The sequence below is a fragment of the Tenrec ecaudatus genome, chromosome 13 (genome assembly GCF_050624435.1).
Source record: "Tenrec ecaudatus isolate mTenEca1 chromosome 13, mTenEca1.hap1, whole genome shotgun sequence".
In the NCBI taxonomy this organism is placed as follows: domain Eukaryota; kingdom Metazoa; phylum Chordata; class Mammalia; order Afrosoricida; family Tenrecidae; genus Tenrec; species Tenrec ecaudatus.
The window spans coordinates 19,418,422-19,443,853 of record NC_134542.1 but is presented as its reverse complement, the minus strand read 5'-3'; the positions used below and the strand labels follow the sequence as shown (position 1 = coordinate 19,443,853).

At 45.4% G+C, this 25,432-nt stretch overlaps 1 protein-coding gene and 1 pseudogene across 1 annotated transcript in view; both read right to left on the bottom strand.

Annotated features, from left to right (window-relative positions):
* NHEJ1 (non-homologous end joining factor 1) overlaps window positions 1–25,432 on the bottom strand; it is a 111,850-nt gene that overhangs the window by 70,777 nt on the left and 15,641 nt on the right. The gene's annotated exons all lie outside the window — the stretch shown is intronic.
* Window positions 21,858–22,027, bottom strand: LOC142425054 (U2 spliceosomal RNA; annotated as a pseudogene).

Genomic DNA, 25,432 nt, shown 5'->3' with positions numbered 1-25,432 from the left:
GGTGAGTGGAAGGGCAAAAAGAGGAAGGCAGCAGAGATTCAGACCAGACCATTAGCAAGAGTGGCACCCTGAAGGTCCTCACTCCCTTCCTCACAGGACTCTCTGGTTCTTTAGTTTCTTGGCTTCATTTCCAAACACTTTTCCCTCTCAGTTTCCTTATTCCTCTCTCTCTGACAAAAAAAAAAAAAAAAAGACCTTTGACTTCAGGCTAAGTCCTCTCCGAGTAGCTGTCCTATTGGCCTGGAATGTTAGCCTCCTTGCTGGGACATGACCCTCCACCCTCCAACGAGGGCAGTCACGTAGCCCTGCCAATAATCCACATTTCTAATCCAAGGCCCGGTTCTTATCTCTAACTTGAATTCCACCAACTCTGCCAATATTTACTTTTCTCCTTAGTCCTAGATCTTTCAAGCTCTAGAAACAATTTGGTGGCCTCTTAAAAGAAGACTGAGATAAGGCTGATCAAACACATGATCAATATGTGTAAAAAAGACCTCATACCTAGATAATACACAGACTCATAAATGAACTGTATGAAAACATCCATTCATTTCTTCTTCTTCCCCTCATTAAGTCACTCAGAACTGCAGATCTCATCAGAACCGACACCATACAGAAAAACCAGCATGGCCATTCCCTCTCTCGTGGCCTCACCACTTCCTCTGAGAATCCCAGAGCCTTAGCCTTGGAGAGAAAGAGTGACAGTCCTCTAGGCCAACTGTCCATCTCAGTGTCCGAGCTGTTGGACATGATTTGGCAACTGAGATCAGATTACTTCTGACATTTCCTTAGGAAGTCCCTTTACTTCCATTAAGATGAACAGGTTTTGGGTAAGATCTCTTTGCCCAATAGGAACTTGCCTAAATCTACTGGATATTAAGTTATAAAAACTTTAAAACACACACACACCAAAAAAATACAAACCACCTCACTATTACTGAGTAGCTTTTCACTCATAATGACACTACAGTGACCCTCTAGGACAGAGGAGAACTGCCCATATGGTTGTAACTCCTTATGGAGTGGAACTTCATCTTTTTCCTTCAGAGCCACTGGTGGATTTGAACCTCCAACCTTGTAGTTAGCATCCCAATGTGTAAACCACTATACCACCAGACCTCTTTGGTTTTAAGGGTATAGAACAGTGCTAGTGCATGAGAGCAGCAAACTGCTGCAAGCTTGTGAACTCTTTGACGTGATTCCTTCACAAGCACAGAAACCGAGTATGCTTAAAACTTTGATAGCAATCTGACAGTGCCATAACATTCAAGCCTGAGCTCAAAGGACTCATCTCCCTGAACAGAGCCATAAACAGTCTGAGTACACACTGCATACTGGTTATGCAGAGTAAGATGGCATGCCACAGTACCTTGAAAAGTACTGTTCTAGAAAGTTTCCATGCACAGAGAATAGGTCTCGGGGGTACCGCTCCTCATTCCTCCCCCCTTCTTGGTAAGACAGAGAGTGAATCTGCTGCCTAGAATGAGGAACAGGAAACTGCTCCCACTAAGTCACTGCTTGTATGGGGTGAAGAGGAGGGCAGGGGTTGGTGGCCAGGTTATCAGGCAATAACAAACTCAGCATCCAAGCACGCGACTTCCAGCAATGCAAGAAGTTTCCTTTGTTTGGGAAAAACAAAAGCTGCAAGAAGCCTCTCAGTGACATGTTCCTGTCCGGCTTCTGGAGGAGCCCAACCACCCCTGGGACAAACAGGACAGGGCTGGCCAATGAGCGACGAGCCAATACCCTGACCACAACTCCTGTTTGCTTTTCCTTTTCCACCACTTCCTCAATTGAAGGGCCACTGTGGGGCCATAGGTAGCTACCAGCCTAGGTCACCGGTCAAGAAACTTCACCCCCACTGACCCAGTCCCTTGTCCATACAACTCCTCTACAACCTACTTTTCTCCTCTACCTAGTACTTTTGGTCTGACACCAAGGGCTTCTGCCCTAGGATTTTGGGTCAAACCACGGCTCATCGTGCCACTCTGACAAAGGCTATGGTATGCTCTGGCCATCTACACTATCTCAACTCTAAAACCAAGGTCAGCATCTACCCAACTGCCCAAGAAGAGTAACACTTGAGATTGTAACAGAATATTCTGGACAAGTAGTTCTATGTCCCCTGCACAAAGTCACTTGACTATATTACAGTCTCAACTCCAAGAAGCTACTTATTCCCAAGACCATGCATCTCGAGATAGCTATATGCCTTGAGGTATAGATAGAGTAAGAGTCACAGTTTCTCAGACTCACATGAAGGTGCCCCCTAAGGCTAACAAGAGCTCTGAGGAGCAGGGCTAGCACACCCCTCTTATGGATTTAATATGATCAACCAAGAGCCTTGGGGACCAGCACGTTTACGTCCCCTCTGATTAATCCAGGGAGCCTACTCTTACCCTGATGGTCCAGGAGCCCAAGTTTCTCTGAAGATGCATTTGTCCAGTCAGGGGAGGAATGTGGGGGTGGGACTCCCCCCACTCCAGGCTTCCTTCATGCCAAAGGAGGAGGAAACAGAATAAGCAAAATAAAATTCATAAAGCGAAGCCGTAATTATGGTGTGGTCAACAAGAGGCTGTTCCTCAGGCCCATCATTATGTGGCTAAATTTAACGCCCTGCGCGGCCAGGGGAGCCGTGCGCCCCGGGCACCGTGTGTCTACACAGACGCCAGCTCCGCCACCTTCACCCGCTCCACAGCCGCCGAGGCTGCCAGAAAGCAGGTCACAATTTTTTTTTTATATAGTCTGTTTACCAAGATGCTGTTTTTACTGCCGAGGTTTCTCTCATTTTATCTCTTTTTCCCTTTTCCCCAAACAGACTGGCCTGTATTTTCTGTCCTGGTTTTTTTTTTTTCTTTCTCCCTCTCTCAGTACTATTTTCAGAACTCTAATTTTATATGGTATGTCCCTTTTTTTTTTTTTTTTTTGGTAAATATTTGCCATGACTAAGCCAGGCACATCCAGTTTAAAAGACTCCGTCCCACAAAGCATCAGCTCTTTAATGATATGCATCTCATTAGCTTGCCCTATGAAAAGGGGTATAGAAAAAAAAGTAACTTGTAGACTCTCACTTTTTATATCTAGAGAGACCTATATTTCTATATGAAGACAAGGTGGAAAGCGACCTTCTGCGCTCCCATATGAAGTCAGTACAATGGTCATTTGCCTCAGGAATCGAGGCAGCAGAGCCAGTTCCAGAAGAGAGGGACTCTCGGCCTATACTTTGCTGTCAGTGGACTCAGGTGGTTCTGACCATGAACCTGGTCCTTGGACTCCGAGGTATTAGGGCTCTCTAGAGCAGAGGGACAAGATTTGGGGAGGATCTGTGACACTGAATTTCCTACAAATGTGTGTGAGTAAACAAAGAGCGAAGAGGACCCCAGTGTACCCTTTTTCACTGGGGGATGAAGTAGGGAAAAGGGAGACAGTGAGTTAGGAGAGTTCTGGGGACAACCTGAACTCACACCGCCATCCGCCCCATCAGGCTTGCCCCAAGTTGGCACTTCGACACCTCCCATCCAAAGGGCTTCTCCAACTGGGCAATGGCCCAAAACGAGGGGAGATGTCTTACTACTGTACATGTTAGGCTAATGCAAGAGGCTGAATCATCTGGCCTATAGACTGCCCTGAAGAAAAGACACAGCATCCAAAAAGCACTCTCCAAATACTTCTTCATCGCAACTTGATTTTCCAGGAAGGTGTGAGGGGCGTCCCCAGCAGTCAGTGTTCTCAGTAAGAAATGCTGAGGGATGAAAATAGACAGGAGCATGGACTGAGAGGCCTTGCAAAGTTCAACTTTCCCCTCACAGGGTGTCTATATTTTGTAGGGATCACCAAAGACCTAGAGCCTCTAACTTGGTTTTCTTTCATTCATTTAGAGACAATCAGACTCTAGAATTGATGAATGCTGACAAAACTCCTAAAAGACAAGTTTAGAACTTAAAATTTCAATCTGTTAGTTTATAAGTTGGGGGCTATACCATTCAAGTGACTACAATATCTTCATCTGTTCTCCCACTCAGCACCCCCACCCTGGGAAACATAAACACACTCAAAGTTCTGCTTGTTTGTATAGAGGGGGAAAAAGCAAAAACCAGCAAGTAGCTGTATAGGACAATTCAGAAACACTGTGACAAAAAGCTAGGCATATATTCTTATTCTACTATACCACTGCTTTGACATTGTGCTAAAGATACGAATACACTGCTACTCTTTGCCATCCCTCTAAAAGAAATTCTACACAGGCCCTGTCCCTCTGTTACTATAGCTTTTCAGATATCACATCACTAATTATATAACAATGTTTCTTAAATTACTTTTAAGGGTCTAGACAAAGAACGCAAGACCAAGAGTTGGATGAAAGGGATGTGGAATAAGAGAGGAACCTAGCCTTGGATCACATTCCCATCCTTTAATTTAGTTGGCCTCTACATTGCTCACCAGTGGGATTCAATCTTCTTAGCACCAAGTGTCAGGTGTAGCTGGGTCACACCGGGCAGAGTATTAGGACATGGTGGAAGAACACTGGGCTAGAAGTCCAGAGCCCTTGGTCCTGGGGCCAAATCCAACCACTGTTGGTCTATATGAGTTTCTTCATTTGTGTGAGCCCAAATGGCCTCACAAGCAAAACAAAGTAGCTTGACGATGCCTTACATTGATGAAGTCCCTTCCCAGTTCACAAAATGCCGTGGAGCATTGGTCTTCTGAATGAGGTAGTGGATATGCTGCCACGTTACATCCTTCACTGCTACTGGCCTAGATCCTGGGAGAAATCTGTAGCCTACTCTCATAAGCAATACATTTACAAACCCTTTATTTGAGTATTTTTGTAGATCGCCAATCTGATCCATTTTATATTGATTCTTTTTATCTCAGTCTCAGAGGATACCCCAAATGGAAGGGGTATATTCTCCTTGAGATTGTACCTCTTTATGGGCCACCAAATTCAGCAATTTCACGGTCATCTTCCCCCAGCAGCTTGGGGCTACAGAAAACCAAGTGTTAGATGAAATATTCCTTCTTTAAGTCAAACAATATTATCATCCCTTCTCCATAATTCTCCTCATTGCTAGCTTCACCTGCATCAAACGAGAAAGGGGTTTCTTGGAGTACGAGGGTCTAAAAGGACACTGGACAGTGTCCGAACAGCTGAGGCTACAAAGACAGATGTTTGTCTTTGTCAGGTGTCATATTCACATAGGAGTTTGTTTTCCTTGGGTTCCACAGAGTCCGCTTCGGCAACTCACAGGGATTGTACAAACTGGTGCGGCAGCTGATTTGTACCAGGCATGCTTCCCCCTTCCAAATTTTCCTTCCCAATTCTCACTCCAACTAGCCCTCCCATGGCTTTCTTTTTTCTGCTGGGTTTGATCATCCATTGAAATGGCCCACAGAACTCACGGACCATATTCAAGATCATGAACTCGATTAGGGAAGTTAACACGGTTACAATTCCGGATCAGAAATGCAAAATATAGTTCTTTGGTGAGGACAGCCTCTTCCTAGCCATGCCCCACGCAGGGAAGAGAGAGAGCTGTCGGTGTCCTGATCAAGTTGTTTCTGTTACTTCTGAGTTGCTTCTGAACTTCAGCTGTGCCCTGTTGCTTCCCTAGTAAACCATTTAACTGTACAATATATACGGGAGTTCACCGAGAGGTTGCAGCACATTACAGCACTCCAAGAAAGGTTGGGTACAAGTTGGGACATCTGTTACCGCTGCCTCATATGAGCCAGCTCTGTGCTGATCCTTATAAAAATAATTATTCATTTACTTTCCTTCTGCAACCATTCACTACACCAAATCCCTCTGAACTCTTAGAAAAGGGCCACCCATTCCTGAAATACCTGGGCGAAACTAGTCTAGTATCAGCCCTAAGAACCCATTCAAATGAAGCTAGTACTTCCTCCTCTCAGGCAACATATATATTCTGTGCACTTAAAATATGATTTATATATGTCAATTGCACATTAGTCAGTTTTCTAATCTCCCTCAAAGATCATCTTTCTTGAACAGAAACTATATTTAACCTTTTCAGTCTGACTCCACCATACTTAATATTTTCAATGGTGCTTAATAAGTACTGTCCACATAGAGTTTAGACTTGTAAATAGAAAAACAAACAGAGGCCAAAGCTCTCCCACACAAAGTTTAAGGAAGAAATCTTACCTGAAACCTGGCAATTTCTCCCTCGACAATTTCCTTAGGAAGATCATGAAGATTCCCACGATTCCTACCATCTCCGACCCTCGACAGTGGGCGTCTAAGCTGACACCCTACAGGACTCAGTCTATGCAGAGCACTTGCTTTTCAACATGGCTCACTGTCCAGAAGAAATAACACCCGTATTGAGGTTGATGAGGGTAACGAATGTACAGATGTGCTTTACACAATTGATGCATGTGTGGACTGTGATAAGAGTTGTATGAGCCCCCAATGAAATGATAGAAAAGAAAAGGAAAAGAAAGGAAGGAAGGAAGGAAGGAAGGAAGGAAGGAAGGAAGGAAGGAAGGAAGGAAGGAAGGAAGGAAGAAAGAAAGACCACTGTCAGGGAAGGAAAGAAAAGATGACTTTCGGCAGATGGTTAAGGTTATCAGACCAACAGACAGGGTGTGTTGAAAGGTAAGTTGTTCAATACTTTGTTTTCTCTCTTCCTTTCTAGAACCAGAGACAAGAATTGCCCATGTGAAGTGCTCCTCTAATGCCAAGATTTTTAAGCCTCACTCGCTCTTTAAACACACACTGGTGGCCTGCCAGCTAGCTACAAGGCACTGTGGTAGAGCCAGAAGAAGAAACAAAATAAGCAAGACACAGTCCTGCCATTAGAGTGCATAATTTAACAAGATTAATGTGCACAGAATTTTTTAGAATGCAAGTGACACAGGAAAGATACCAAGTTTTATGTTAAGAAGAATGGTTGACGACAACGTGTTTTTACTTCTGTCCATTTCACTAGTTCTATCATCACAGAGAGATCTGACGATCCCTTTCTTTCTTTCTGAGCATTGACTCTCTTTCTGGTGCAGTAAATTACTTGATGGGTCTTTGTAACGCCCACCAAACATTTTTTTCCCCCAGTGGGTCTGGGCAACAGAAGGTGGAGAAAGATGCTGTCAGGGTTATGAGACTCAGTTGTGAGGGACTGCTAACAGGGCTCATTCTGCTTGTAAAAACGTAGAAACCCACAAGGAGACTGGCCAATTCTGCTATCTGCTCCCATAAAGATGTGCAGCCTCAGAATTCCAAAGGATCTTTGGACCTCAGGAACCATGCGCACTGAGCCCCCTGGATCCAGGAACAGAAAACTGTGGCATCAGAGAAGCGGCAGCAGTGGGGCCAAGAGCAAGAGTACAAGACAGAGTGGTGAGTTTCGCTGTAAAGCTGAGTGCCTTTGGGCAGGAGGCTTGTTTGTGGAGTGAGGTGCCTCCAGGTATTTAATTGGGGGGCTAGGGTTCTTCTTGACCCATGTTCTTCTTGACCCGCTTTTGGCTGGCAGTCCCGAGTTTTAACAATTTGTCCTGCGTCCCGCAGCATTTTTAAAAAGGTCCCAATTTTTGGAACGAATGTATGACAAGCTAGGGAACGACGGGAGAACAGGAAGGGAATATACATAAAACATAATGCCATTCAAACAGCTGCTGACTTGTTGCCCGTAGATGTGGAAAATATTGTTATTAAAATATATTCTTATTTCTATATATACACAGTGCGCGTTGAAATGCTTAAAGAATTTTGTGAAACTGCGGAAGTCGAACATCAGAAAATACTTGGATACAATAAAACGTGCTGGTCAGCTCTTTTGCCAGCTGTTGAAGGAATTTTGAAAATATACGATCCTTTGAAATCCTACTTTCTATCACAGGATAAATGTCCTAGAATTTTAGAAGATTTTTTTTAAAAGAATCTTCAAAAATTTGGCTAGAGTTTGTACACAATCAAGCAGCTCTTTTTCAAAATGCTATAAAACTTATTGAAGGTGACAAAATTTCAGTAATCAAAGTAGCAAATGAAGTTAATAATTCAAAATTTCAGTGTCAAGAGCGGTTAGGAAATAATTGTCTTCCGTTAACTATTCGTAATAGTATAAGCCAGCTAGAAGAACAAGGTGCAATAAATCGTGCCGATATCATGAATCATGTTAAAAAGTTCTATAGTAACTGCATAGATTAATCACAATTAAGAAAAATCACAATTAAGTGTTAAGACTTTGAAAGCCATTTTATGTGTGAAATATAATTTAACAAATTCTTGTGAAAAATTTCATGACCTTTAAACAATGACAACAATCTACTAAAAAAATTCACTCAAATGAGAAATATGCAAAGAATAAAATAATACCATACATAATTTTAATGTATTATCTTTGTAAATTGTACTTATGTTGAAATTTTAAAATATATTATATTACAATACTATTTTTGTGTTCTATGAAAATTTTTGTTGCTCCATATAGACCAAGTTTTTAATCAAGAACCACCACCACCACCACCACCCACCAGTCAATGGTGTCCCGCTCGCTTTACCAATGTTAAAATCTGGTCACCTTACCCATGGTGCTACAGCAGTGGTTCTCAACCTTCCTACTGCCGCGCCCCTTTAATACAGTTCTTCATGTTGTGGAGACCCACAACCATAAAATTATTTTCATTGCTAATTCATACCTGTAATTTTGCTAGTGTTATGAATCGGGCGACCCCTGGGAAAGGGTCGTTTGACCCACAGGTTGAGAACCGCTGTGCTAGAGCCATATAAGCTTCTGGCTGAAGCTCATGACAGAGGAGTGTATCCTTTGCGCATTCATCAGCAATGCTAAAAGAGCTCTGTACTACTGCCCAAGAAGGGTAGAGGCCAAGGGGCAGCTTGGCGGCCCCCAGCCAAAAGGGGAAGCATGGCTGCAGGCCCAACTTAGAAGAGGCCGTCCTGCCTGAAAGAACTGTATCCTGAGTATTTGTGATCCAGAATTGTATATAAACTGTTAACGTCTCTAACAAAGTCCATAATCATAAGTATGGTCTGTGAGCCCTGTGTGGCCTTTGTGATGAGCTATCAGATGCAGCAGAAGAAAAAGTGTCATGGGAGGGACAGCTGGTTTCAGGATTGGTAAGGAAGGTTAGAGGCTAGAGGCAGGTCTGGCCTCCGTCCGCCTCAGAGGAATGGACCTGGGGCCACTGTGGAGTTTGATTCTCCTCCCGTCAGAAGTCAGAGGAGGTCAGACACCAGCCCCAGGATATATTTTTCACCCTTGGAAAGAACTTTACAATTCTTTGATGAAAAATTGACATCTCCTAGGCAAAGAGGCTAGAAATCAAGTCATCTATCTTCAAAACAGCATTTGTCCCTTCACCCCACCCACGAGTCCCAGGGAAAGAAGGAAGCCTTCCCCTGCTCAACTCCACAGGGGCCACTTTCCCCTCACAGGCGATTCTCCTCTTCCACTGCCTCTTCCATGCCTCCGAACACATACGTGGCTTCCCGTGTGAGTCTCAGAAACACACAGGCGCAGTGCCACCCTGCCCTGTAAGGTCGCTGTGAGCCAGACTGACTGCATGGCAGTGGCTTTTTATCTTAAGAAGGGTTTTGCTTAAACGGACTGATCTTTCTGGCCCTCCAGCTATCTCTCATTTCCTTTACACTGTGAACCTTCTCGGCTGAGAGTTCTCCGCTCATTGTCTCCATCAGCTTATCAATAGATCCTTCCTTCCCTTCTGCAATCTCAGAGAGCCTTCTGAGCCTTGCTCAGCCAGGCCTTCTCTTTGGTCTTGCCCCCACTGGGCGCTGTGGATCAACCTCTTCGCTGATGGAAAATTTGGGATTTGAGTCAAGACAAATATGGACAAAGCAACTGAGTGACTGAGCAAATTACTTAGCCCTTGAGCGTCTGTTTCTTTATCTTCAAGATGCAAATAATATCACTATCACTTACCTCAGCTCGGCTGTATAACTTAAGTAAAGCAACTAGCCTTGTGTCTAGCACAAACACAAAGGTATGTACTTAGCTCCTCTTTCATGATTCCGAATCTGCTTCTCGACCTCCAGTGCTTCCCGTTTCCCTTGCATTTCCTTCGCTAGTTCCTACTACTCCTTCAAACAAGGAACTCCCCTGAATCTCAACCACGGCCTTCATTCTCGCCACGCTCTTCCCAGCGGCATGAGCTGCACCCATTCGCTCTCATACCCACAAGGACCACTCCTTGCAAATGATTACTGAATCTATTTCTCTTTTTTTCCCCCCAACCCTCTGCTTAAATCTCTCCTTTCCAATTCCTTTTTTTCCTGACTTTCATCTATTTCTGCACCCCAGATTCTTTCCTAAGCATCCCCACTTATGTCCTACACACCAAAAGCAAACTCACTGCCATGGGGTCAATGCTGACTCATATCAATCTTATAGAACATAGAGACCTTATAGAACCTATAGACTGTAAGGAACTGCCCCTGCAGGTTTCCAAGACTGTAGCTCTTTAGGGGAGTAGAAACCCCCTCTTGCTTCAAGGAGCAGCGGGTGGTTTCACACTGCTGACCTTGCCTATAGTGGATTCAAATGCAACATGCGTGTTACAAGGATCTTTGTCTTCCTTTTTTTAGTTAACCTTAGTTAAATATAACCCAGTGGTTTTTGCATAGATTAAGCCACGACTAAGAAACCATACGGTAAGGACTGAACTTTTTTGAACTCTTTCCTCGACTAAGGGGAAGGGAGAGCAGGACAGACAGCAGTACCAGGATCATCACAAAACGCTCTGAGTGAGGTCTAGGACGCTGACAGTGTGCGCCTGAAACAGCTAGATATTTATTAGCAACAAAAGTATCAGTCACCATGCCTTCTGAACTAAATGGAGTTCTCAGACTAGTGTTTAGAAATAAATTAAATGAACAGTGGCAACGGTGGATTACGCAGAGTTTATGGTGTGGTTGGGTAAATTAAACTCAAGGTTGATGGTTCAAACCTACCAGCCACTCTGTGGGAAGATGATGCTGTCTGCTCTCATGAAGATTAAAGGTCTCAGAAACCCCACAGAGGATCACTAGAAGTCAGAATGGACTTGATGGCAGTGGGTTTAAGCAGGAAAAAAGCCAAATTTCCAGCATCTAGCCAAGAAGCCACCAAGCCCACATAAAAGCAGTGCACCAGCCTGTGTGATCATGAGGTGTCGATGGGATCAAGTATCCGGCCTCAAAGACCCAGAACAAAAAATCTTATCAATGTGAATGAAGGGGAGTGCAGAGTGGAGCCCCAAAGCCCATCTATAGACAATTGGACATTCAGTCAGGGTGCAGTATAGCACCAATGAAACAGACAACTTTCCTTTAGTTCTTTAATGCTTCCTTCCACCAAACCCCCCACCCACTATCATGAGCCCACTTCTACCTTACAAATCCAGCTAGACTAGAGCATGTACACTGGTACAGATAAGAGCTGGAAACACAGGGAATCCAGGACAGATAAATCTCTCAGGACCAATAATAAGAGTAGAGATACCAAGAGGGGAAGGGGAAGGTGGGAGGAGACAGGGGGAACTGATCACAATGATCTACATATAACTCCTTCCCAGGGGGATGCACAACAGAAAAGTCGGTGAAGGGAGACATTGGTCAGTATAAGATATGAAAAAATAATAATTTATAAATTATCAAGGGTTCATGAGGAAGGGAGAGTGAGGTTGGGAGGAAGGGGGGAAAATGAGGAGCCGATACCAAGGGCTCAAATAGAAAGAAAGTGTTTTGAAAACGATGATGGCAACAAATGTAAAAATGTGCTTGACACAATGGATGTATGTATGGACTGTGATAAGAGTTGTATGAGTCCCCAATAAAATGATTTTTTTTAAAAGCCAAGTTTTCATTTGAGAGTGGGTAACTTCCTTTGAATGAAGAAGGTATACTGGCCACTAGCCCCAGTGTAGTTTGAACATATGCTTACCTATATGGGACTACGTAAGAGGCATGCATCATTTGAATTTCCATAGGCCCCCACAATTCTGTTGTCTTATGTCCAACCTGACACATCTATTTATGTTACATGTCTGACCCTGTAGGCAGCTGAGGTTGTAATACCTGGATTTGGGAGAATTGGGGATCGGGTAAAGTGCCTCACTACAAGGATTTGCAGAATTGGAAACCGCTATTTGGGGACGAGGTCATTTTACCCTGTGTGCATCTTCTAGATTGAGTTCCCTTTTTGTTTTCCATCAGATTTTTAAGACATTTTCTTTTGAAAGCACCACTCCTTATAGAGATTTGTAAAAAGCAAATAAAGAAAGAGGCCTTTGAATCCATTCTTGGGCCAAAACAGAAAGCCACGGTGGCTCCTGGTATCAGGGCTCTGTGGTGACCACAGGAGCCACCGCGGAAAAAAAACCCCAAAGAGGAGGCGACATTGAGCAGAAATATAGTTGAGAAACACGTGCTGCCGTCCCTTCCTCTCTGCATATTTTCATTCCAGAGCTCAAATACTGGTGGATTTGTGTTCTAAATAAGGAAAGCCATTCCTTTATATGCCCAAGATTGGATTTAATTGAGCCCCTACACATGATTTCCCTGGTCTGTCAATGGGACCACTATTCTTCAGATCACACAGGCAGACCACTGACAGCCTACTCAGCCCCTCACTCTACAACGGTAATGAATGACTACGCAGAGCGAGGGCCCCACCCCCTCGTTCCTAGGAAATATGGCCTTGTTTGAGAATCCCTATCTGTAATAAAAGATGTTAATGATTAGGCTGAAGTGGGCAAATGAGTTACAGGCAGACCAAAAAAAAAAAAATGCCGGAGGAGCACTGCGGGGGGGGGGGGGGGGGGGGGGGGGGGAGGAAGCACTGCCTTGAGCCAGGCAGCAGTTAAGGCCTCTAGCGTCAGACTCAGGTCACTGTTCTGTTCATCTTTTTTCTTGAATCCTCACCTACGCTTGTTTTCCTTTGACATCTTTGTCACTTGTGCTCCCCACCTAAGATACCCTCCGCAGACGTCTCGGTGAAATCCTAAGCCCCTGTTCCTGTGGCCCTGAGCGGCATCCACAATGGGAAGCATCGCCATAAGCACTTCCGTGGCAGGGCTATCACACTTGCACGCTCTTAGGGTCTGATACACGCAGGTGCTGGTTGGATACCGAGAATGAATGAACGGCAAGTCTGGCTTGAGCAGAAAACTGCCGGCATTTCCTTCTCTTGCTTCCAGGTTTGGCCTGGAAAGTATCCACACAAAGGATATTGAAGAAACACTGCGCCCCGTGTCTCCCTTGACACAAATGCTGGACCATAGTGAACCACTGGTGGCAGCCCTCCTTGGAACTGCGGCAGGGAAAGCCCAGAGACGGGAAAGGGAAAGAAGAAACGTACTGTGCATACTCGAGTATAAGCCGGGGGTTTCAGTCCATTTTTAATGCAGTTTCTGTGGTAAAATTCAGTGCCTCCCCTGATATTCTGATTGGCTTATACTCGAGTACATACGGTAATCATTTACTTTAGGCGCTATGACCAATTTTCTGTCCAGGACTTTGTTAAATGCTCACTCTTTGGGTTTCTGAAATAGTAAGCTCATAATGAGATCTAGGGGGTGGGGGAAGGTCCTGGAGCCTCTCAAAATTAAAAGAATCACATTTTATATTTCACCCCCGAGTTGAGTCTACCTGAGACGTGTCAAAGAAGCAAGGCTGGCAGCAGAATGAATCGCAGCAGTGAGTGTCTCCGTAAGCTTCTGTCTCCGCATACATGAAAGGCTGTCTGAGCCAAGGCAGGCCACCAAGCGCTGAGAACGTGATATCCTACTCACTGGGTAAGTGGAACAAGGAAGAGAGACAGTGGGAGCCCTGCGTCTATGTGTGAAGGCACTGTGCTAGGCACATGGCTATACCAGTACACAAAACATACCTCCTTTTATGGTCTAGAGCTGCGGTTCTCAACCTGTGGGTCGCGACCCCTTTGAGGGTCAAATGACCTTTTCACAGGGGTCACCCGATTCATAATAGTAGCAAAATGACAGTGATTAAGTAGCAACAAAAATAATTTTATAGTTGGGGGATCACCACCACATGAAGAACTATATTAAGGGGTCGCAGCATTAGGAAGGTTGAGAACCACTGCTCTAGAGGAAGGGAGAAAGGCCAGGAACACCCCTTCCCGATTCACAGGTTGGAACATCCGTGATGAGGGCCAAAAATGACAAGTAAAGCGTAGCACAGGGAACGCATGGGAGTGGTTACAACAGCAGATCACAGGGCCCGGGTGGACTTCACGGAAAAGGAGGCTTTGAACAGACGTAGTGTGGTTTTACAGATGTGCTTTGATACCCCTTCCACTGAAGGGTGCTGAAGCTTAATTCCCTCCCTGGAAGGCTCACTTCTAATTCATAGACTACAGCCAAATACGGGACTGGGTTGTCACTTATCCTGAGGGCGTGTGTGTGTGTGTGTGTGTGTGTGTGTGTGTGTGTGTGTTTCTGTCTGTCTGTCTCTCTCCCCCCACATGTCTCTCTCAGATTACTGGCTCGAACAGCCCTCTGGAGGGTCCATGTGTCGTGGAACTTGCACCCCCAGCCAAAAGTCAGCCCTTTAGGATGACTGAGGCCCCAGGTGACGAACTGACTGCAACTGCGTGAGAGACCCTGAGCCCGAACCTCCCAGCTAAGCTGTTCCTGGATTCTTAAGTCTAAAAAAAACCATAGATATAATAAATGCTTGCTGCTTTAAGCTGCTCAATTTGGGGGTAAATTGTTATGCAGCAATCGATACCAAATGCAAACATAAAGAACAGGAGGCTATGCAAGCCTCTGAAGAAAGATCATTCCGGGCGGGGGGACTGGGCAGTAGAGAGGCTGAAAGGAGGGAGATGCTTCGAGTGCTGTTGCTGCTTTAATGAGGTGGTCTGACCACACTGCGAACGCAAAAGGAGAGCATCGGAGAGGGACGCAGGCCCAGATCATGTAGGCGTAGAGGTGATGGTAAGGTCTGTGACTTTTACTTGTAAAATTGGGAACTGTGAGCCCAGGAAGGGTTTTGCGCAGCGGAGTGATATGATCTCACTGTCTTCCAGGAGTCCTAGCGACACTGGTGAGAGAGGCACTGGGCTGCTAACCACAAGGTCGTGGTTCAGATCCACCAGTCACTCCATGGGAGAAAAACCAGGTTACCTGTTCCAGGGAAGATGCCCAATCTCAGAAACCCTGCCTCAGGGTTGCAACAAGTCGGAACCAATGGCATGACAGTGGGCTTAGCATTTTGCTTTCGGTATCTTTTTTGGGGAGTGAGAAGGTACAGCTTTCAATAATGATTATTCACAATGACAGAACATCGCCTACCAGATCAATGCATGCCATCATCACATGAGGAGAACCCTAAAACACTAAGTAGGTGGTGGTCCCGGTCACTGCCCATTGAGCGCCCTCCAGGCAAGAGACTCAACCCGAGCCCAACGACCACCAGTTCTAAGCCCCGTGGGATAGCAGTCACCTGTCTGTTCTCACGCTGGGACGTTTCAGCCTTACGTCCAAGGGCTGCTGGTGACTTTCGGGTAAATCCCCGTTCCCTTAGGGGCTTCCTCGTGGAGTCCTGGGGTGGCCTACGAAGGTGTATGTACCTCGAAAAGAACTGTCTAAATAAACTGGCTTTGTTGCTAATAGGCCACAAGGGGGCAGAGATGGGAGAGAGGACAGAATAAGGAGGCTTTTGCAACAATGCAAGGAAGAGAAGGTGGCAGCAGTGGTAGCATAAGTGGGTTTATGGGTCCTGATGGACTGACTGTAGGGTGTGAGCGAAATACAGGGGTCAGAGATGATCCCGAGACTCTTGCTCTGAGCAAAAGCAAGATCTTGGCATCCACTACAAATGCAAGTGAAGGTGTGAAAAGCGGATGTGGAGGTGAGGAGTTGAGTTTGAGACGTGTTGAGTTTGAGATGCCTGTTAGCCTTCCACCGGGAAGCGCTGAGCAGGCCGGGTGTCTAGTCTGGAGTTTGGGGAGGAGGTCTAGAATGAAGACTAAATCTGAGATGATCTTCCTTAGCAGGGTATATAAAGCCATGCGAGTTGATGAGAAGACTAAAGAGGAGGGTGAAGAAAGAAGAGAGCACCTGGGCCGAGTTGTGGGGCACCCCCACATTAAGGGACACGGGAAGAAAACAACCAGCGGAACACTGTGAGAAGGGGTAACCAATGAGACAGGAAGAAAGGTCGACCGTGTGCTGTGATGTTAGAAAGTACAGTGAGGAGAAAGCATTGGCAAGCATCAACATGGAAAAACCCACGGGCGGGGGGGATCAGCCAACACAACTGCCCCTGACTGCCCCCTGCTCTGGATACCCCCAGCCTCCCTTATCTACCCCTTCCTTGTTGGTTTGTGATCCTGGGGCAGTTGGTGGGTTGCTGTATTGCTGGAAGCTATGCCACCAGTACTTCAAACACCTGTAAGGTCACAGGTGGGGGACAGGCTTTTGTGGAGCTGTCAGACTAAGCCAGACTTGGGAGAGGTACCTGGCAACCTGCTTCCAAAAAAATTAAACTCGGCCAGTGAAACGTGATGGCTAGCAGTGGACACAGTACTGGAAGACAAGTCCCTCACGGTGGAAAGTGATCATAATACGCCTGGGCAGAGCTGCCTCCTCCACTTGGTATCCACCTGAGTGGTGTGGATGCAGTAAAGCTTTCAGGGCCTTCATTTGCCGGTGTGGCACAATTAAAAATCAAAATGAATTGACCACAAACATCCATTAGTAACTCAAACATAGATATACCGAATGTGAATCCATCCAGGAAAATAAGAAGTTGCCAAAAATGAGCAACTTGAAGATCAATATTCTAATTATCGGTAATCTACAATGCTGGGGCTGGCTATTTCAAATTAGACAATGACATGGTCTACTCTGCTGGGAACAACTACTTGAAGAGGAATAGCATTGCATTCGCTGCCCCAAAAACCATTTCAGGATCTACCTTGAAGTGCAATATTGTCAGCTATAGGATCATATCCAAATGCCTATACGCAAGACCAGTTTATACCACTATTATTCAGATTTACACACCAACCACTAATGCCAAAGATGGAGGAAATTAAAGATTTTTTCTGACTGCTGCAGTCTGAAATTGATCGAACACACAGTCAAGATACATCGATAATTACTGGTGATTGCAGCAGAAAAGGTAGGAGAGAAAGAAGGATTCGTAGTTGGAAAATATGGCCTTGGTTACAGAATCAATGCTGAAGGTTTCATGACAGAATTTTGTAAGACCAACCACTTTTTCATCAGAAATACCTCTTCCCAACAACAAAAATGACGACGATACCTGGGGGTCTCACCAGGTGGAATATACAGGAACTAAACTGACGACCGCTGAGGAAAGAGATGGGATGATGGAGAAATTCGACATCATCAGTCAGAACAAGGCCAACAGCAACTGTGGAACAGACCATAAGTTGCTCATAGGCAAGTTCAAGTCAAAGCTAAAAAAGTTCACACAAGCCCACAGAGCCAAAGTGTGACCTTGCATCTACCCCATCTGAGTTGAGAGACCATCTCAGGTACAGATTTGACATCCTGAACAATAAGGGTCAAAGACTAGACGAGCTACGGGGAGGGGGGACATCAAGGACATTATACATGAAGAAAGCGAAGAGTCACTAAAAAGACAAGAAAGAACGGGAAGGCTAAAAAAGAGACTCTGAAACTTGCTCTTGAATGTAGACAAGCTATAGTGACTGAAAGAGATAATGAAGCAAAATAGCTGAACAGGACATTTCAAAGGGCAGCTCAAGAAGACAAAGTATTATAATACGATGTGCAAAAACCTAAAGTTAGAAAACCAAAAGGGAAGAACACGTTCAGCATTTTTCAAGCTGAAAGAACCGGAGAAAAAAAATTCCAGCCCAAGCTGAAATAGTCTACGGCCAAATATCGACTGATACAGGACGCATCAAAAGAAGACAGAAGGAACACACGGTCTCCATACCAAAACTGGCCAACACTCAAACATTTTAGTAAGTAGCATATGACCAAGAACCAATAGTAATGGAAGATGAAGTTCAAGCTGCACTGAAGGTACGGGTGGAAAACAAGACCCCAGAAATGTATGGAATACCAATTAAGGTGCTCTAACAAATGGATGCTACACTGGAAGGACTCATCTATGCCATCCATCTGCAAGATACCCACCTGTGCGCCCATTCTAGAGAAAGGCGATCCAGGAGAATGTGGAAATTATCCAACAATACCTTCAACATCACACATCAGTACAATTTTACTGAAGATGTCATAAACAGCTGCAGCAGTATATTGACAGAGAATGGCCAGAAATTCAAGAAAGCACACAACACTGAGTCAACCTGCTGCCGGTGACCCCTGTAAAGAGTTCAAAAGCCAAGATGTCATTTTGAGGACTAAGGTACACCTGACCCAAGCCATGGTATTTTCATTTGCTTCCCAGGTATACAAAAGCTGGAAAATAGGGAAACTTGAAGAAGAACTGATGTGTTTGGTGAAGAACATTGAATACACCATGGGCTACCAGAAGAACAAACCAATTTGTCTTGGAAAGAGTGCAGCCAGAACGCTCCTCAGTCGTCAGGAAGAACTAGTCGCTAAAGAAGGAAAAGCAGAGGGTCCATGAGAAAGAGGAGGACTTTCAGTAAGATGCTCTGACATTGGCTGTAGCAATGGACTCAGACATAGGGATGACTGTGGAGATGGGCAGGACTGAGCAGTATCTTGTTCTGTTATAAACAAGCTCACTGTGAGTCAGAACCAACTTGCCATAATGGCACCTAACAATAGTAGCAGCCTCCTCTCTGACAAATGCTATGGTGGAGGCGTGAACACGGTGGCGCTGTGAAATAGCTGGATCGTGCACTCAGACCTAGAAGAAGGGGGACAGGCTGAGGGAGGAAAAGATGATCGTGGAAGATTCACAGAAGGGAAAATGCCTGTGCGGAGCTCAGAAAGCTGAATGTAAGAGTTTACCTTGAGGACAAGAGATAAGAAAATACCAAGGTATTGAGCAAGAAGTAGATAGGCAGGACTGTGGAAACCTGAGTGGGACAAAAGTGACACGGGTATGTAGAGGGACTGATAGAGGATCAAGCTGAAGAGCTCAGCAGGGCCAAGCCGGGAATGGTCTTGCGTGACAGGTAGAGTCTGAACTTTATCCCCTGAGCAAAGAAGAGCCACTAAACAGCTTGAAGCAAGAGAGTGAGTGACCTAATCAGGTTTCTGTTTCAGAAAGATCATTCTGACATAATTAGAAGTTCATGCAGAGGAGCCTAAGGAAGATACTGGGAGGCAAGTTTTAAGGCAAATCTGGAAAAGGGGCTGGGCAAAACGGAACCAAGGCAATGGGAGTGGGAAGGGAGAAGGAGATATTTACAGATAATTGAGAATATGGGCTTTGAAGAAAATAAAGAGAAATGGGTGTGACTCCCAAATTTCCAGCTTATAAAACTGGAAGGCTATGAGGGGTTGATACCAAGGGCTCAAATAGAAAGCAAATGTTTTGAGACTGATGGTAGCAACAAATGTACAAATGTGCTTGACACAATGAATGGATGGATGGATTGTGATAAGAGTTGTACGAGCCCCCAATAAAATGATTTAAAACAAAACAAAACTGGAAGGGTAATGGTACAGTCTCCCATGTAAGTAATATCACAGTAGCTTTGGGGGAGTAGATAACTGGTTTGGAATCTATTGAGGGTGTGGGACAGATGGGACACACAGGTGGAAATGTCAAATATGTCAGCAAAATTGTGGGCCTGAAACGCAGCCAAGATAGGGTGGCTGTGAGTTCGAATGAACTGCATGGCACGGAGTCGAAGGGGCTGTGGTGAGCAAGGGGATCAAGAACATACCCTGGATAACACGACTTTTAAGGGGTGGGTAAAGTATGGACACCTAGTTGAATTTGTCTACAAAAGAACTCAACAGCCTGATGGCAAAGTTCAGACAAAGGGGCTCTCCGCCTTCTCCAGGCGTCTTTACTATGACCTTCCTAAGAACAGCAGTGAGTACTCAGCTTCATGGCCGAAGCATGGTCTCTACAGTCGGCCTAGAACCAGACAAAAGATGAAGATAGCAAGTAATCCCAAACAAGACACAAAGACCATGGCTACACTTCAAAGGCTGAGTCAAATCCATTTCAGCTCCAGCTTCTAAATGTCTTGGTTTGGGTATTATACTGAATGGCTGGTTTAAGTGCTTTAAGGCATTCACAAGGCAGCCCTGGGAGGGGCGGGCGTGCGGCCTGCCCTCCCTGTGAAGATTTGGTGGATTGCAGTCTCTATCTCTGCTAAGGAAGCCAACTTCACGCAACCGGCCAGGGTTTTGGTGTCAAGGGCTGATTCTCAGCCAGGGGTTGCCAGCTTCAGAGGACAGGGCTCTATTTTGGGCTGCCTGCTGTCCCTGAGGCTGGCCACGTCTGGTTTGAGCAGCATGCAGGCCCAGTGACTCACACCCCCATGCAAACCGCCTGTGGCTCAGTGGCATAGCCTCGGAATGCCAGCCCTAGGCCAGCTCCCTCCTCACCCCATTACACTGGGATAAATAAATAAAGAACCCGCCAGCAGCCACACAGCCTGATGGCAACCAGATGGAGGAAGGGAAGGCGCTATGAACAAGGCCAGGGGAGGGAACTCCCTCCAGTGGACTATGTCTGTGCACTCATGCTAAACTTCCTGTGTAACACGGTTCCAAAAGGTCCATCTCAGCCCCAGTCATGGGACATGCTCTGCACGGGAATCCTGTGCTCTGTGAGGGTCAGCCCACAGCCACCCCACCACCCTGCAGCCCCAGCTCCTTCATTTGAATGGGCATTGCCAATTGTCTCCTTCTAGTTAGCCCACCCCTGACTGGCACCCCTGGGTTCCCTAGAAATGAGAAATCAGACACTCTTAGGGGGTGAGACATAAACAGAAAGACTAAATAAGTAGCTCTGGTTCAATTCTTAAATATTTTTTCCTTTCTTACTATCCTAGAGACTCCCCTGTCCAACTGTTCCCCACAGCAATATTCCCAATGAGACGAGGAAAAGCAGACCCCAGGCCCTGACCCCATGGCCTTCTGCCATCAGCCCCAGCCCCTGGCACCTTTGTCCTGAGCGCTCTGTCTCCGGCTTGTTTATTTTCCTATTCCACGTCGCTTATTTTTATGGCACGTCCGTTCAGCTCAGTTTGGGTGACCCCATGACCCTTCTGTGTCCTGTTTGTAGGATGCAGGACAAGCAGAGATGCTGAGAAGGTGCCATGGCCTTAAGACATTCACAGCCCCAATAGGAAGCCTTTCGATTCTAGTGGCCGTGCAAGACCCTCTGAAGACGGTGCAGTGATAGCCCAGGAGGTCACAAGAACTCCACATTACCCTAGTCCTAATCTGACCTCTAGCTGGCCTGGACAAACCCGTTAAAATGGCAAAATGCAATAGGGATCACTAGACTATGGGTCAAGAAACATGGGCGGTTCTAAACACATAGTCACAGCTATAGGCTTCAGGCTAACCCTTCTGAGACTTCGTTTCTTAATCTATGAAATGGAAAACTACAACTACTTTTCAGGTCCTTTCCAGTTCCAATAAAATTCTTTATGCCTAGAATCCACTCAGACTCAGAGGATGGGTGCTCTTTGCTTTTTGTATCTTGTCATGGTCAAGAATATACCCAGTAAATCAATTCAACAGTGTCTGCATGTGCCACTTAGTAACACTGACTACATCCTCACCCTCTTTTCTGAGCTGTTACTGCCCCGAAGGCTCTTATCTACCCTTTCAAGTTGCTATTGTCAATTTGATCCCTCAACGAGAGTTCTGAAAAGAGCACAGTGTTCCAGACAGACATTTTTTTACTAGGTAGCGTATTGTTCCGTTTTAAGAAGGCTTCTGGGGCTATTTTTGGCTTAAGGTTGAAAGATTATCTCAGAGCAATAATTTCAGGGATGCCTCAAATTTCACGGCTCCAAGAAACCTGGATTCCAAAGCGAACTTCAAAATTTGTCCTTCATTTCCCGCACCCCTTTTGATCAAGATTCTTCTACACTTGATCTTAGCCAAAAGGCCAAGAAGCGATGATCAAGAGTCTTCTATAAAATCTGTGGTCCAAATGTTTGGTAACAGTAGCCAGGCACCATCCAGGTTTCTGGTGTCACGGCAGAGGAAACTGGGCATGGAAAGAACAAACCGAACATTCCATCTCCTCCATCCATTCCTTACTCTCCCGCATCCTGTTATTCCAGGTGACCAAGACCAATTATCAAGCCTAAGATGGCTGCGTAAAGCTCCTCAGATCCCAGGCACCATGTATCAAACTGAAGGTAGAACAGAAGCACTAACCATGTTATTAGGTCAAGTAAGTGGGATATCCCATGAAGCCATGAGCCTAAACTTCCAAACCAAGAAACCAAAAGATGAATCCTCTTGAAGTATTTGGTTTCAAGACACCAATACCCTTCCTGGGCTCCCACTTGGATTCCTTTTTTTGAAAATCATTTTATTGGGGGCTCATACAACTCTTATCACAATCCATCCATCCATCCATTGTGTCAAGCACATCTGTACATTTGCTGCCATCATCATTCTCAAAACATTTGCTTTCTACTTGAGTCCTTGGTATCAGCGCCTCATTTTTCCCCTCTCTCCCCACTCCCTTATGAGCCCTTGATAATTTATAAATTATTATTTTGTCATGTCTTACGCTGTCCGACAGCTCCCTCCCTTCACCCACTTTCCTATCGTCCATCCCACTGGGATTCCAGATGCTTTCTCATTCCACTCTGCAGGGCTCCACCCGACGACAGGAAATAAGTAAGCCTCCAGTTTGGGAAGTGAGGAACAGCGCTCTGAAAGAAGTAATTTATCCTGAACTGAAAAGGGACCGAGCGCAAATGAGCACCTCAACGACCACCTAGCAGGGTTTTCATCGAGTCCCATCTTTGATTTATCAACAGATTCACCCAAAGTTCACTGAGAACCGACTATTTCAGAGCATGATGCTCAGTGTGGGAGATACGAAAATGCACTTAAAACATGCACTTCCTTTCTATGAAAGGAGAAAGGCATCGTTTTACAGACGCACGCAGAGTGATGTTACAAGTGGCAAAATAACGATATGGACCAAGGTACTACGGTAGCAGGGAAGAAAGATTACCAACCCAAGAAGGGTCCAGAAAGGACTCCTAAAGCAGTTGACCAAATGAAAACCAAACCCACTGCCATCAAGTCGACCCTCACAGCAACCCTGTTGGACAGAGGGGAGCTGCCTCTGTGGGTTTCTGAGGCTGTAAATCTTTAGGGGAGCAGAAAGCCTTGTCTTTTCCCTGAAGAAAAAAAAACTGAATCTGACCCTTAAAAGATTAATAGACGTTTGCAAGGCCAGAACATTAGTCATTTTAGATAAAAGGAACAGTGTAAGTGAAGGTAGAAAGGTAGAAAAAACTGGGCTTGGCAGAATTCAAAGTAATTCCATATGACTGAATCATAAGACGCATAAAGAAAAATGCCAAGACATCAAAGCGCGATAGGAGTGCAGGTGTTAGATCCGGAAGGGCCCTCTCTGTTGGGCTAGTAAGCCATGCACTGGTTAACGAAAGCATGTTTAACAGGTGTGTCGTCCCCAGTCTGTGTGAAACTCTCCTAATCCCTAATGGTGTTAGGCGCCATCAAGTCAACTCCAAGTCCCAGTGACCCCTGTACAAACAGAGCAATACTGCCTGGTCCTGTGCCGGGCTCACAAATGCCGTTACGTTTGAGTCGGTTAAGGAAGCCACCGTGGCAATCCATCTCAGATATCAGAAACGATTCTTCTTTTTCGCTGACACTCTAGCAAGCATGCTATCCTTTTCCCAGAGACCGGTCGCCCCTGATAACATGTCCAAAGTACATGAGACGAAGCCCCGCCATTCTCGCTTCTCTGGAGCATGCTGGCTCTCCGTGCTCCCAGATAAAGACTGTGTTCTTCTGGCAGTCAGGGAACTTTCCATGGCCTTTGCTGATACCTGAGCATCCACTCTTCCTCCGTCTTCCTTATTCATTGTCTGGCTTCCACGAGCATGGGAGGTGGCTGCAAAGTGTCTTAGTCCTCAAAGTGACGTCTTTGCTCTTTAAGGTTTTAAAGAGACCGTGGGTAGCAGATTTGCCCAGCCCAGTAAGGCATTTGTTTTCCTGACTGCTGCTTCCTTGATGGTGGACCCAAGTAAAATGAAATCCTCGACGATGACAACGGCAATCTTGTCTCTACATTTATTACCATGGTCAGAGGTGCGGCGTCTTGCCTTCTTTACATTGAGTTCTAATCCACACCAAAGGTGGTCATCTTGATCTTCAGCAGGAAATGCTTCAAGCCCTCTTTCAGCAAGCAAGGCTGTGTCATCCTCCAATCCAATCCGAGGCCGAATTCTTCATTATTCGCTCAGCGGATAAAATAAGCATGGCGAAAGGACACAACCCTGACAACACACCTGACTGGTTTAAACCACATCGTATCGACCCCCTGGTGCTCGTTCAATTATTGCCTCTTGGTCTACACACAGGTTTCCCAGACACACAATTAAGTGCTCTGGGATTCCCATTCTTCACAATATTATCCAAAGGTTTTTGTTACGATCCAGTCTAATGCCTTTGCATTGTCAAAAACACAAAGGTACACATCTTTCTGGTCTGCTCTGCGGTCAGTCAAACCCAGCCGACATGAGGAATGAAGCCTTCATTCCACCTTGAATGGCTGGCAGCCCCCTCACAATGTGCTGCTGCAACCACTTCCTGATTCTCTTCAGAAAACCTTCAGTTACATGTGACATTAATGGTATTACTCAACCATTTCCACATTCTGTTGGATCGCCCTTCCTGAGAATAAGCACAAATATAGATCTCTTGTAGTCAGTTAGGCAGCTGTCTATCAAGTTTCTTGGCATATATTAGTGAGTCCTCCCAGCCCTGCTTCAATCACGTCAACTAGTATTCCATCAATTCTGGGAGCCTTGCTTTCCATGAATGCCTTCAGTGGAGCATGGACTTCCTCCTTCAGTACAATCAGACTCTCATTAGATGCTACCTGTAGAAATTCTTGAATGTCAACCAATTCTTTTTGGGGTTAGGGACTCTATACTCTTTTTCTTTTTGATGCTTCCTGCATCACTATTTTGTCCAGAGAACCCTTCAGAATTGCAATCTGAGGGCTGTTGGGTTCTTTCTTCAGCACTTTCCGCTTGAGATTTGCTGAACCTGTTCTTCTCTCTGCATTTCCAGCTCCAGGGCTTCACGTTTTTCACTCTAATGCTTCCAGGGCTTCACGGTTTCACTCTAATGCTTCACTTGCTGTTCTCGAGCTGCCCTTTGGAATCGGCTGTTCAGCTCTTTTCGTCGTTTTGCTTCCATTTGCTTGTTACTCTACATTCAAGAGCAAGTTTCAGAGTCTCTTTTGACATCCACACTGGCGCCATCTTTACTTTCCTGTCTGTAGTGACCTTTTGCCTTCTTC